The sequence below is a fragment of the Thunnus thynnus genome, chromosome 9, assembly GCF_963924715.1.
Source record: "Thunnus thynnus chromosome 9, fThuThy2.1, whole genome shotgun sequence".
Classification (NCBI taxonomy): Eukaryota; Metazoa; Chordata; class Actinopteri; order Scombriformes; family Scombridae; genus Thunnus; species Thunnus thynnus.
The window spans coordinates 34,489,457-34,502,705 of record NC_089525.1 but is presented as its reverse complement, the minus strand read 5'-3'; positions in this window follow the sequence as shown (position 1 = coordinate 34,502,705).

Genomic DNA, 13,249 nt, shown 5'->3' with positions numbered 1-13,249 from the left:
TCCTTCATCATGAAGAGTTTGTTTAGAAACGGATCCAAAGACTAATAACAGCATCATGTAGTTCTGTGTAAGGCAGAAGCTACTGAGCATGTGCAGTAACACGGTTCTGTTTGCAGCTTCAGTAGCTTGTTGTGCTGCAGATCAAAACCTCTGGACTACAAACTAGTGAAGCTGTAAACAGAACCGCGTTCCTGCTCATCTTATCTCTGTTTTCACTGTTTGGAACAAACTAACGTGACTAAACTCAGCGAACACGTGACCCAGTGCAGCTTGTGTTACAGTTTTAAAGGGCGAGTTCACAATTTTTCTGTCTTTTTATTGTTTGATGTCTGTATTTTGCAGTTTTTTGCTGTTTAAATGATGTATTTTTTTTTGATCTCTTTTGTCCTTCCTGTGAAGCGTTTTGTTACTTCTGTTGTGAAACGTTCAACAGTTCATGAAGGTTTCTCAGTTTGAACTGAAACTGTTGTTTTCTGTTATTAAAGTGCTGCAGATTCTCAGATTGAGTCTGTTTGTTTCTGCCAGCAGCAGAGGGCGCTCCAAACCAGTGTGTGTGTGTGTGTGTGTGTGTGTGTGTGTGTGTGTGTGTGTGTGTGTGTGTGTGTGTCGTCTTCACACACCCTGGTGAAATCCTGACTCCAGAGTCAGAGCTTTATTTCCCACTCATGACCTTTGACCTCTGAACACATCTGCTGGAAACCTGAAACTGATCCTGAACACAAAGCAGCTCTGTGTGTCTCAGACCATCTGCTGCACACACACACACACACACACAAACACACACACACACACACACACCAGTTTCTTTACTGGAGTTTTTCCAGTTTCTGGAGTTACTGGTTACTGTGGAGATTCATGTTTTACATTCAACAGGAGATAAACATTGTTTTGTCATCAGCAGGTAAAATCCATTCAACATATTGATCGTATTAGTTAATACTGGACGACTCGACATTATTTGTGTCTTTATTAATCTGATTAATTAGTAATAAATGTGCAGCAGTAAAGTCAATACCTGTGTTGTTGAAGAGAGACTCCGAGGACATTACAGGTTGTTTCTGATTGGTTCGACACTGAGTCACATGATGAACTTTACCAACACACAGCAGCTCATTTTACACACAAACACACAAACACAACAACTCACGTGTCAATCAGACACACTGAGATAAAAACACAACAACAGGCAGCACATGAGGATCTTTATTACATCACTGTTGTATTGTGTTTATGTAGTTTAATGGTTGATAGTGTATAAATGTGTATATTGTGTTTATGTAGTTTAATAGTTGATAGTATATAAATGTGTGTATTGTGTTTATGTAGTTTAATAGTTGATAGTGTATAAATGTGTATATTGTGTTTATGTAGTTTAATGGTTGATAGTGTATAAATGTGTGTATTGTGTTTATGTAGTTTAATAGTTGATAGTGTATAAATGTGTATATTGTGTTTATGTAGTTTAATGGTTGATAGTGTATAAATGTGTATATTGTGTTTATGTAGTTTAATGGTTGATAGTGTATAAATGTGTGTATTGTGTTTATATGTAGTTTAATGGTTGATAGTGTATAAATGTGTGAATTGTGTTTATATGTAGTTTAATAGTTGATAGTGTATAAATGTGTATATTGTGTTTATATGTAGTTTAATGGTTGATAGTGTATAAATGTGTATATTGTGTTTATATAGTTTAATGGTTGATGGTGTATATATGTGTATATTGTATATATATTGATCTCTATAGAACGTAGTTTACTTTCATGGAAAACTGGCAAATATTGACATGTGAGAAGTTGCTGCCAGAGAGTTTTGAGGAATTTTTTGCTTTAAAAAATGACTTAAATGATCAATATGAGCTGCAAAGATCAGAAAACTGACTGAAACTTAATCTGCGACTATTTTGATAATCAAGTAGTCATTTTTTTAAGGAAAAAAAAAAGTTCTGCAATGTGAATATTTGCTTGTTTCCCAGTTTTCTGTGACAGTAAATGCAACATCTTTGTGTGTCTGACTGTTGTTCAGACAAAACACGTCATCTGAGGACATCACAGCTCTGAGAAATTATCACATTTTTCACTATTTTCTGTCAGTCGACTAATTTATTAATCGTCTAATCTCTGCTCTACCACAGTGGAGGTTAATCCAACATGCAGTAAAGGATCAATATACTGAGCTGTGATTGGTTTAGCAGCAGCGACCTCTTCACATCACACTGAACATGTCCATAAACCAGGAAACAGGCTCAGACAGCAGCCTCCTGTTGTTTTTACTGTCTGTGTGATAATTACTGATCATTAACAGATTCTCTGCTGTCATCAGCCTGCAGCAGCAATTATCCTCCACATTCCTCCTCCTGCAGCACACAGACTCCCCTTCAGCTCCGGTTTCATTCATATTTGTTCGTTCATTAAACTTTATTTTGTCTGGAAGTTGCACTGAGATCAAGATCTGTTTCACCACAGAACAAATAACCAACAAATAACATCACAAGAAGACAGTTCAGTTGTCACACAAACTCTGATTTAAATAGTCACAGATGTTAAAAGTCCCTCAGAGCAACGAGTTCATTTCCCAGTAGATATATGTGTTACTGGAAACTGGTCCTGCAGACAGCAGCATGACCGTCAGGGTTCAGATCGATAAAGTCCTGAACTTACTTCCATCAAACATTTAACCAGATGGAGAAAAACAGTGTAATCAATTACACTGTTCTGATGATCATTTTTCAAGAAAACCTGCCAAACATTTGATGGTTCCAGGTTCTCAAATGAGAGAATTTTCTGCTTTTCTTGGTTTCTATTATAATTGATTGAATATTTTGGGGGTTTGGACTGTTGGTCGGACGTATCAACACATTTGATGACGTCACCCGGTGTTCCAGCATGTTGTGATGGACTTTCTCAGGAAGTAGAGCAGATTTGTCCACCAATCGATGGACAGTTTGATCCCCGGCTCCTCCGGTCTGCAGGTCAAAGTGTCCTGATGCAAAATACTGAACCTTAAATTGCTCCTGCAGGCTGCACTGTTGTGAGTGTGTGTGTGAAGGAGCATCAGACACGTTGTGGGTGTTTTTGTATGAGCAGCTGCTGATGAGCAGGTTTGCATCTTGAATGGCAGCATCAGTGTGTGAATGTGACTTGTAGTGTAAAGTGCTTCATGTGGTCAGAAGAATATGATGAAGTCCATTTACTTACAGACCAAACAATTAGTCAATTAATTGAGAAAATCAGCAGCAGATGAATCGACAGTAATAATAATAATTGCTAGTTGCACTTCTAGACGCAGTGATACAAAAGTAAATTAAAGGTTAGACATGAAAAACATTTGAAGATGATTCTGTTGTTCAGTTGTTGTTCAATGTGCGAGCGGCGGAAACGTGACGTGAACGCGAGCGGAGCAGAGGAAAAGTTTAGCAGTAAGTTGTCAGTCTGGCAGTAAATGTACAGTACAGACTGTGTGTCAGTTAATAAATGCAGCAGCTCCTCAAAACAAAGAAAATACTCATCTATCGAAGGGGGTTAGCCCCAAAGTTAGCAACAACGCGTTAGCTTAACTTGACCAGGCTCACTTAAGGTGGACTGACTTTTAAGGTGGACCAGCAATTCTCATTTTAGTGTCAATGTCAGCTGCTCTTTAACAGAGAACGGAGAAATGTCTGGCTGATGAGTCTCTGTCTGGAGTTTTTCATGACCCCACATATGACAACCTGCACAGGCTCAGATATTGTGGTGTATTTTCATTAAAAGTCATTGGTGTGCTTAAAGACAATATTAAGCTATGCAGATTGATTTTATAAGTTTATAAGCAATAAGGGCTAGTGTGATACAATTTGTATTGGTGTAGTTATAATCTCATGAACCATATTTAATCACACTGTACGTATAGAGGCACGGTAGAAGAATCATAATCATACACTGCAGAAATTTGAGTGTGTTTGTATTACATGTCACTTTGCTTGGGTCTGTATTAAAGTCTTCACCTTTCAAACATACTCTCTGGAGGAGATCAAGAAATAAGGGTGTAAAATGACTAGAATAACTTATAAAAAAAATAAAAGGCCAGAAGACAACTTGGCAATAATGGTGTAAAATGATTCCCAATACTTATATAAAAAATTGGATATAATCAGGTAGAATTGAATATGCCAGTACATATCCTCAAACACCTCAAAACCTGTTTTGAAGAGTTTTGACCAACAACGAGTGACGGAGATAAAAGTAACATAATAATTGGTCAAAAATTAGGGAGGGTGGATGATAAGGTGTGACCTAAGCCGACCCAAGGACATAAAAACAATGCCCCAAAGAAAAAACCTTTGGAGCGATTTGGTTCTTTGTAAAAGTGCTACTTGCTCCCCTTTCATGCCGGCATTAAAGAACACTTTGCTGCTTGGACCTCTGACTCCCTTTTTATTTTCAAGAGAGAGTTTTTTGCTCTGGTACCCATTTCTGCAACAATTTGATACAAAAATATTTAGATAAGATATGATATGATAAGATAAGACACACACACACACACAGCTCATATATAACCTGCAGAGAAGTTCTCTCCTCCCTGTAACCTCCGTATCCGTCTGCACAGCACATACAGTGATGATGACTTTCACACACGTTCCTGAAACCGTTTAAAAAGGAGCTTCTGTGTAAAATCCTGACATGAGGAGCTCTGAGCCAGTTTCCCTCCTGATGCTGTAAAAGTAAATGAATGTGATTAATGTGACTGTGTGAACTGGACGCACTACAAACACACCAGCTGCTGCTGCCGGTGTTTCATGTCCTGTATGTTCTGTTCACAGCAGACATCATGACTTGTGTAAGCAAAGCAAAGAAAAGTGTTTCCTGCTGGTTTCTGTTTATCTCATCAGCTGTTGAACTTTGGTTGCCATCGGCGACAGTGTCGACTTTTTTAACTGCAGCGCATTCCTCCGACGTCTGTCCTCAACCAATCGGAGCGCAGATACACAGACACAGCTTTGAAAGAAAAACAGATTATTGAAACCTTGAAACCAGAATTCATTTTAACTTCTCGTCCTTCAGCAGCAGCAAGACATAAATATGTTCTGTTGTTGTCTGGCTGCGTGACCTCTGACCTCTGAGCTTCTTCCTGCTGACGTGTTGCTGTTCATACTGAAGATGTAATGACTGATGAATAAATGTGTCAGGATGCAGATTTAAGATATAAAGACAGAGAAAGTTATTCATCTTTTCTCTGAACTTAAAGAGAAACTTCACTCTAAATCCTCCTTTTTGAGTTAATTCTATCAGCTGTTGGTTCTTCTGTCTAGAGATGCAATTATTAGTCGATTAGTTGCAAAACATTTAATCGATTAATCATTTTGAGTAATTAGAGTCAGAAATTCTCTGATTCCTGTTTCTTCATTTCTTTAGTCTCTTTGACAGTAAACTGAATATCTTTGAGGACGTCGTCACTGATCAACGTTTTCTGACATTTTATGGACCAAACGACCAATCAGTTAATAGAAAATAATCGAAAGACGAATCAATAATGAAAATAATTGTCGGTTGCAGAACTATTTCTGTCCTCTAAACCAGCAAATTCAGTAATAATTCAGTCTCGAGCTTCACTGTCTCCACTTTTATTTAACAAAAGATATCTGTTTAAACAAATTAAACCGAATGAATGATTCAAGTACGAGGTGTGGAGGTCAGTGGGACCAGTAGTGGATGTGATGTATGGCTGGTGTGTGGAGGGAAAAGCAGAGAGTCTGGTTTTATCACCTGGAGAACAACAGTGGTTTAGTCTATAATATATAATATTTGATTGTTAAACACACAATATGTAATTTCAGCCGCTAGGGGTCTCAATCAAAACACTAACAAAAGACGGAGTGTGATGACGGTGTGAAGTAGCAAGGGATCATGGGAGTTGTTGTCTTCGTTGTTAAATAACCAGCTTCACTGGGATAGGATTACTCCAGCGTTCATCATTCAGGATGTTTTTACTCTCCAGAACAAACCGACCCGGAGATTACAGGTAAAAACACTGAATAAAGCTGTTTCACCTAAAAATCAATATTTCTCCGACGATGTACGGCGACGACCGGACTTCCTGGAGGGGCTGTTAGCCGAGCTGCTGCTAACGTTTGTCCAGTTTATTTCTCTGATAACTTAAGATCCAGACGTCCAATGACTAAAATCCTTCTTCCGGCTAAAAGATATAGTTAAAAACCACCTAAATATATCATGAAAATGTGTCTTAAAACTGAATAAAAGTCCATTTATAACAGTTTGTGTGGAACAACCACAACGCCGATGTATTATCTTGTATATGTGTAAGTTACTCTTTGGTAGACGCCATTGTAGCGGACAAACACAGCGCCGCCGTATGCATCTTGTGCGTGTTTACGCTTTGGTAGAGGAGGTATGACGCCATCGACAGGCGACCAAATGAAACGGTCCGTTACTTTGATTAAATTACAGATTTCTCTGGGTTTGAAACTTGTTGGAAACATTTGGGATAATGTAAGAACACAACTCAACAACATATATAACATAGGTCTAGTTGTTTTTAGACATTTAATGTGGAATAATTACATATTATACCTTTAAATCAGTTGTTCAACCAACATGGTCAGCTCTATAATTATGTTGACTTTATTCATCGCTATGTTTCTCCAGAGGACTTCTCACTTGTCTGTGATGTTATTCCACTTTTTAAAGGTTTAAAGGGAAACGTTAATCACTCTGTACCGTTGGATACAACTGAAACAACTGCTGTCGAGTTTGGCGATGCTATAATATAAGCTCTGTATATATGCTACATAAGAGATATCTGTTAAAATGCTCCACAGGTTTTATCCAACTGATCATTATTTGCAGGAAGTCGTTGATGTGAGCTGAAGTGTTTGTGTGGCGGCTACAACTGTGGATCAAATAATGAGGATCATTGATCATATCGGCCCTCGCTGTGCATTAAATGTATTGTTTGTATTCACAGAATATGACAGAAGTCTCTGTTTGCAGTTCTGTCAGCTGCAGGTGTTTCCAGATGTGTATGAAGCCTTATGATGATGTCACTGATGATGTCACAGCAGGGGTCGGGAGCTGAACTACAAGTTTAAAAAGTTTTTAGATAGAAAGAAGAGAAGCTACCGGACGTCAGTAGCTCCTCATCTCATCAACAAGCATAACACACCACAATCCCCACGTGCATTGTGGGTAATGTACGCGCCAGGTTTTGACGGGATAAAATAACACAACATCTCCTGGTTCTGCTGCATCGATTTGTCCATCGTGAGTGTGATGATGTTACCAGACAGAAAAGATAAATGTGTGGAGCTCTTACTGTTTTTATTGGTTTGTTGAACATTAGTTCATCTATTACTAAAAACGCCACAATATAAAAATACTCCTTTACAAATAAAAGTCCTGCATGAAAAACCTAAAAGGACCAGAATGTAGGATTCAGATTGGAACCAACTGAGTAGAAGTATAAAGTAGTATTAAATAATAATACTTAAGTAAAGTGCAAGTACCTCAAAACTGTCCTGAGTTACTTCCCAGCAGTGGTAACATGCAAACAGACTCAGTGATACTTTACACCGGCTGACTGCTGTTTGTCCGGCTGGAGGTCCAGGACGGTAAACTTTAAATATTTTCCTGCTTTTAAATGTTTTACAAGTGGAAAAGGTCGTCGAGGGTCAGAGGGGGAAGAATCCAGGTCAGACACATTCAGGTCACACTGAGCTGCTAGCTGTTAGCTTACATAACATCAGCTAGAGTCAGCATCTTTCCGTCTTTCAACCTTTTTTAATACAAACCGAGTGTGAGACATGAACGTAGCTTCAGTCTGGATGTGAAAGTGTTTGTGTGGAGTCTTTCAATCATCAGACTCCTGATTTCTGTCGCTGTAATCAGAAGAAATGCATCATTTCATACAAATCTGAAACACACAGCGAACTAAAGATTAATTACATTATCAGTTATTTGCTGCTTTTATCCTCGATGAAAAGTTCCAGACACCCGAAGTGACGTCGACAACAACTTGACACTTCAAAACCTGAGAATGTTTAGTTTACTGTAGAATAAGAAACAGAAAAACAGCAAATGTATGCAGCAGAGAAGCTGGAACTAAAGCTAAAACGATTAATCAATCATCAAAATAGTCTCCAGTTACTTTCTTCAATCAATTAAGCGTTTCAGCTCCACGTGATGCTGTGAAAGTGGAATTTCGTAACGCTGCTTCTGTCTTTAGTGGCTCCTGGTTGGTTGTTGGTCAGCGATTTAAAACTGGACTCAGTTTAACTGAAAAGTTAAGTTTAGTAAATTATAACTTTTATTTTAATGGTATTTGATGACTGTAGTGCTTCAACTTATGAATATGTTCTCGATTGATTGTTTTATAAAATAAAACAGTTTGTAGATCGTAACCTTCCATCGCAGGTTCACAGTGAGCCGCATCATCTATATTTTACATCACTGACAGGTTGATAAAAACTTCTACAAGCTTCCAAACAGCTTCTGCTTTCATTCATCTCAGCCGACTGTAAACGCTCTGATGTCGGAGCTTCCAAAAGTTACCTGAATGCACCCAAACCGAAGAACTTTAAAAACAATCTGCACTCGGGTGACATGTCTGTGTGTTGTTTTCGTCACTGTAGCAACCTGAGTTACTGGCTGGGGATTGATGAAGGTGAAGAAACACCTGTTGATGTGGAGTCAGCTGATTGTTCTGGCGTTGGATTGTCAGCACCGGAATGTGAAAAAGGTAAAAAATTGGCTGTAAAGTCCCAACGTCCGCACTGAAGTAGAACTGAGAGATTCCTCACGTCACACCAGAGAGACACTCGGGGGGAAAAAAAACTGCAAAAACACTCGAAAAAGAAGATAAATGCTGATGGAGGCCAAAACATGAAGAAGTAAAAGATCAGAGTGAACGTTTGCATCTCAACTCCGACTCCTATTAACACAAATCAGCTTGAACTGTTTCTTTACTGTGTTGCAGTGGTGCAGCTGAAGAGGTTAATGTGTTTTCTGTAGAAGTCTCTCTGCAGGAGAAGCATTAAAAATGTAAACAGAGGATATAGCCAGCGATGAGTTGAGTTCACTGTCTGACGTCTGAGTGTAGCTCGTGACTCAGCTGAGTGAGTGTTTGGAGACTGTTTGAATAAATAAAAGTAAAGGTCCAAGTTTTCTCAAGTCTGTCTGAATACAATACTGATGATCACATGTACGTGGTCTTGCTCACTGTAATAATTCCTTTTCTCCATTCTGACCCTGAAGCTGTAGTTGTGTGGTGGTGTACAAACCTTGAATCTACATGTTTTTTCTATCTTTTATTGTTTTTGAGATATTAGAGTGTGAGTTTTAAAGTCTTTTCTTGCTCCTCCTGTGATTTTATAATGAGTGTGTATTGCGAAATGTTTCACAGCACTGAGGGAGTGACATCACCAGGAGCAGTTGGAGAGGAGGATTTTAGAGTACGCTTCTTGTGAAATCTCCTCATAAATCCCATGACTTTGGCCAAATCTTACATTAAAATCATTTTATAGTAGGAAACAGGTTTGTAGGTGTCAGCGTATGATTTGTAGGTCTTGACGAGACGAATAATTGAGTTTTGGTTTGATCTCTATGACATTCCTATAAGCCGTGGTGGCCATTTTTGTTACATAGGTGGCGCTAGAGAGCACATTTACTTAGTACTTTAGGGGTTAATTTTTACATTTTATCAGATTTTTCACCAGACCTGATGTGCGTGCCAAATTTGGTGAGTTTTTGAGCATTTTTAGGGGTCAAATTAAGGGTTTAATCCTGTAATAATAAAGAAACAAACAAACAAACAAACAAACACACGAAAAACAATAGAGTCCTCGCCCTTAAACGAGCCCAAAAGGCGAGGACTACTGTAAAACCCTTTTGGGCTCGGTCCCTAATTACAACTTGGAGATTTGACAGGAACACTTTTTAAGAGTTGGAAACTCATAATTACTCTGAAATGACATGAATGAAGTTTTAAGCTGCAGTCAGACTGAAATTTGTGGTTTAACGTTTCCCTAAAGTTACTTTTGCTTCTTTTTCTTTTAAAGATTTTTGTTGATGAACGTCCACTTTCACGTTCTTGAGTGCCAAACAACATGATCCGTCCTTTATGTCCATATACAGTACAGATGTTTAGATTCTTCTCCATAATGCAAAACCATCAGGGAGGCGTCTGATCATATGCAGCACAACAACGAGCTCAATAAACATCCAGCCAGAGTCTTAAAGAACTATCTTCAGCAACAAGAAACACAAGGAGTCCTGCAACAGATGGTCTCTGATCTCAACATCATGGAGTCAGTCTGAACCTGCAGGCGAACCGAGGAGAACTACTGCTGTTTTAAAGGCAAAGCTGCTCACAGCAGATATTGATTTATTTTATGTTCCTGCTGTTTACTCAACTGCATCAAGTTAACTGATCAATAAAAACTATTCAAAGCATCATCACTGTATTGCTAATGCAAAAAAAACCTTTTGCACAGTTCTGTATATAAAAAGATCTTATAAAACGATAACATTCATTCATGGTTTTGAACCTGTAACCGCTCTTTTCTGAATGTGTTTCAACATTTAAGTGGTCTGACTCAGCTCTCCCACACAGCTGCTGCAACAAACGTTACCCTCTTTGTGTGTGTCATCCTCAGAGACGTGATTTCATTTCACCTTGTTTTATTTTAAAGTGCTTTCATCACCTCCTGGAGTTCGTACAGTCAGCCCACATGCTGCTTCGGTGAGGCAAGGGCTGAATATTTTCCATCTGCGTTCATCTGTATGCTGATGACACCCACGTATTCCTTTTAATGACACTTTCTGTTTGAAGAAAGACTGAAGAAAGTCAGTTCCTGCATGTGAAACAACACTGATCATTCTAAACAAACAAGTGAGGAAAAAAGGCTCTCATCAGTCTTTTCCCTCGCTGTCTGTTTGAGTTCCCTGACGGCTGAGATTTAAAGTGGAAATGACTCCACAGACCACAGATTCAAACAAACCCCGAACACCCTGCAGCTGCAGACGTTCGCAAAGTTTCCATGTTTGTGTTTGTTTATCTTGTGCTTTGAGTTTTTCAGCTCTCTTCAGACTTTGATTTAAAAGATATCAGATCTTTACACCGGCACTCGAGAGGATGGGGAGTGTGGGTTGCGGGGGGGGGGGGGGGGGGGTGTGGAGGGGGGGCGGGGGGTTTCCTCTTGCAACTCAGCCAGCAACATCCAGATGAAAGACGAGAGGAGTTACACTCATCATCAGTTGTTACTGTGAGCTCAGAGGAAATCCTTTCTGATTCATGCTAATATGCTCCTCCTTCAGACTGTAAGGAGGCGTCATCACATTCTCTCAGTGTACGACATCAATATTCATCTGATATGTGTTTATATGTTTCATCGATCATCTTCATCGTCATCCTGCTGCACATCATCAACAACATTCTTGATGTTGGTTTTTTTGTATTTTCTTTCATGTATTTCTTCTGAAAGGATGTTTGTCTGCTGATTGGTGAACTTCTTTTCTCTTTTTGTGTTTTCTTCTTGTCATTTATTTATTTTATATCCGGATAAATCATGTTTCATTTATTATTTTGTTCCTTGGAGTTAGACGGCAGGTCGCGTACTAGCCTGTGGCTTCATGACTTCTCCTGTTTTATTTCTGCCATCTGACTTTTATGTTGTTGCAGAAACTACTCAGGATGTACGACCATTTGTAAAAAAAAAATACATATATGAATAAAATTTCCACTGGTCAGCCAAACTAATTTCCGTTTTAACTTAAATATTTAAATTCTTTGGATCAGCAGCAGGTTTGAGTCGCTCTGCTGTTGGAGGTCAGAGTCAGATGTTGTAAAGTGAGTCATGTCTCTGGTTTTAGACAGAAAGCAGCTGCTGTTGTGAGATAAAGAGTCTGTTTGGTTTCTGTGTTGGACAGCAGGAGACACATCTGAAAGGAAAGACTGTTAAAACCATCAGGTCTCTGACATGGACGTCGTTTTTTAACTGACCGAGCCTCTGATCACTGTGTGATCAGAGGGCGTGTTGTGATTATTCGAGTGAGGTTTTGTACCGTTTGGGATGTTTCCTCAGTAGAGAAGTTTGGCTACATTCCATTAAATCATCCCCTCCTCATCGAAGTGGCTCAAGACTGAAAGTTACTGAGTTCAGTTGGTTCATGCTGTGTTCAAGACTTATCAGAGCTATCGTAATTATGAGTTTCCAACTTCAGTTAATTAATCTCAGTTAAAACCCTGAGAATCAGATTTTTCTGTAAGCTCCGTTATATCTGGACTAAAAAAAACCAAAAAAACATGGATGTCTCATCAACCAAAAAACCAACGTTCAAACCCAGATTTAATAGATATGATGTGACTCACACAATGACACACAATGACCAGCATGTTCAACAAACATGTGTGATCAGTTTAGAAATTCTCTATCTGTTTTTTTTATTTTTTATTTTCCAGACTGGAGACAAACTTTAAGTCGTCTCTTTCATCCCGTTCGGTCCACAGCTGCTGCGGACGGAGACAGACCAGCATCATCATCTGAGTCCCTGCAACATGTCCTCTCTGTCTCTACATCATTGTTTAAAGAGGACATATCATGCACATTAACAGGTATCACGACCTCTGGACTTTGTGCTACATTATAAATTTCTCATTAGACTTCAATACAAAGTCCAGCTGTGATTTGTAGCACAATAAGCTAGTGGGACAGCTGCAGGATGATAGGCTGACGATGAAGGTGTGTCACCGTGCTATTGGTTAGATGTGACCAGCTGATGCGAACATCTGACGTCTCAATTGATGGCGGGCGACTACAGACCTGAGCGTGCACAAGAACTTTCACTAAAGCTCCATTAGTAGATCCCTTAATGTAACGTGCTTTCAATCCACAGTCTTCATTTGTACAAAAAATGCATTTAAAAGTCTGTGTGAAGCTTCTATTCAGCTTCATCAGTCTGAGTTAGTCATATCAAGTGTCTGACACATTTACAGTCTTTTTAGCATCAAATTCCCTCTTTGTGTTTCCTCGGACAGTGTTTCCCTGTTGAGCTGCAGGTGGAAGTATAGTAACAAAAAGAGGAACTTTGGCACTAAAAAGACTGTAACGTTGAAAGATATCTACTTGATTTGACTCGTTTGGATGCTGAAGCTTCATATTAGCTTCAGACTGTGGATTTTGTCCTCCATCACTTCCATTGTAAGGTCATTATGAAGGGATCTTCTAATGGTCAGTATGAACAGGAGGAATGATTACAGC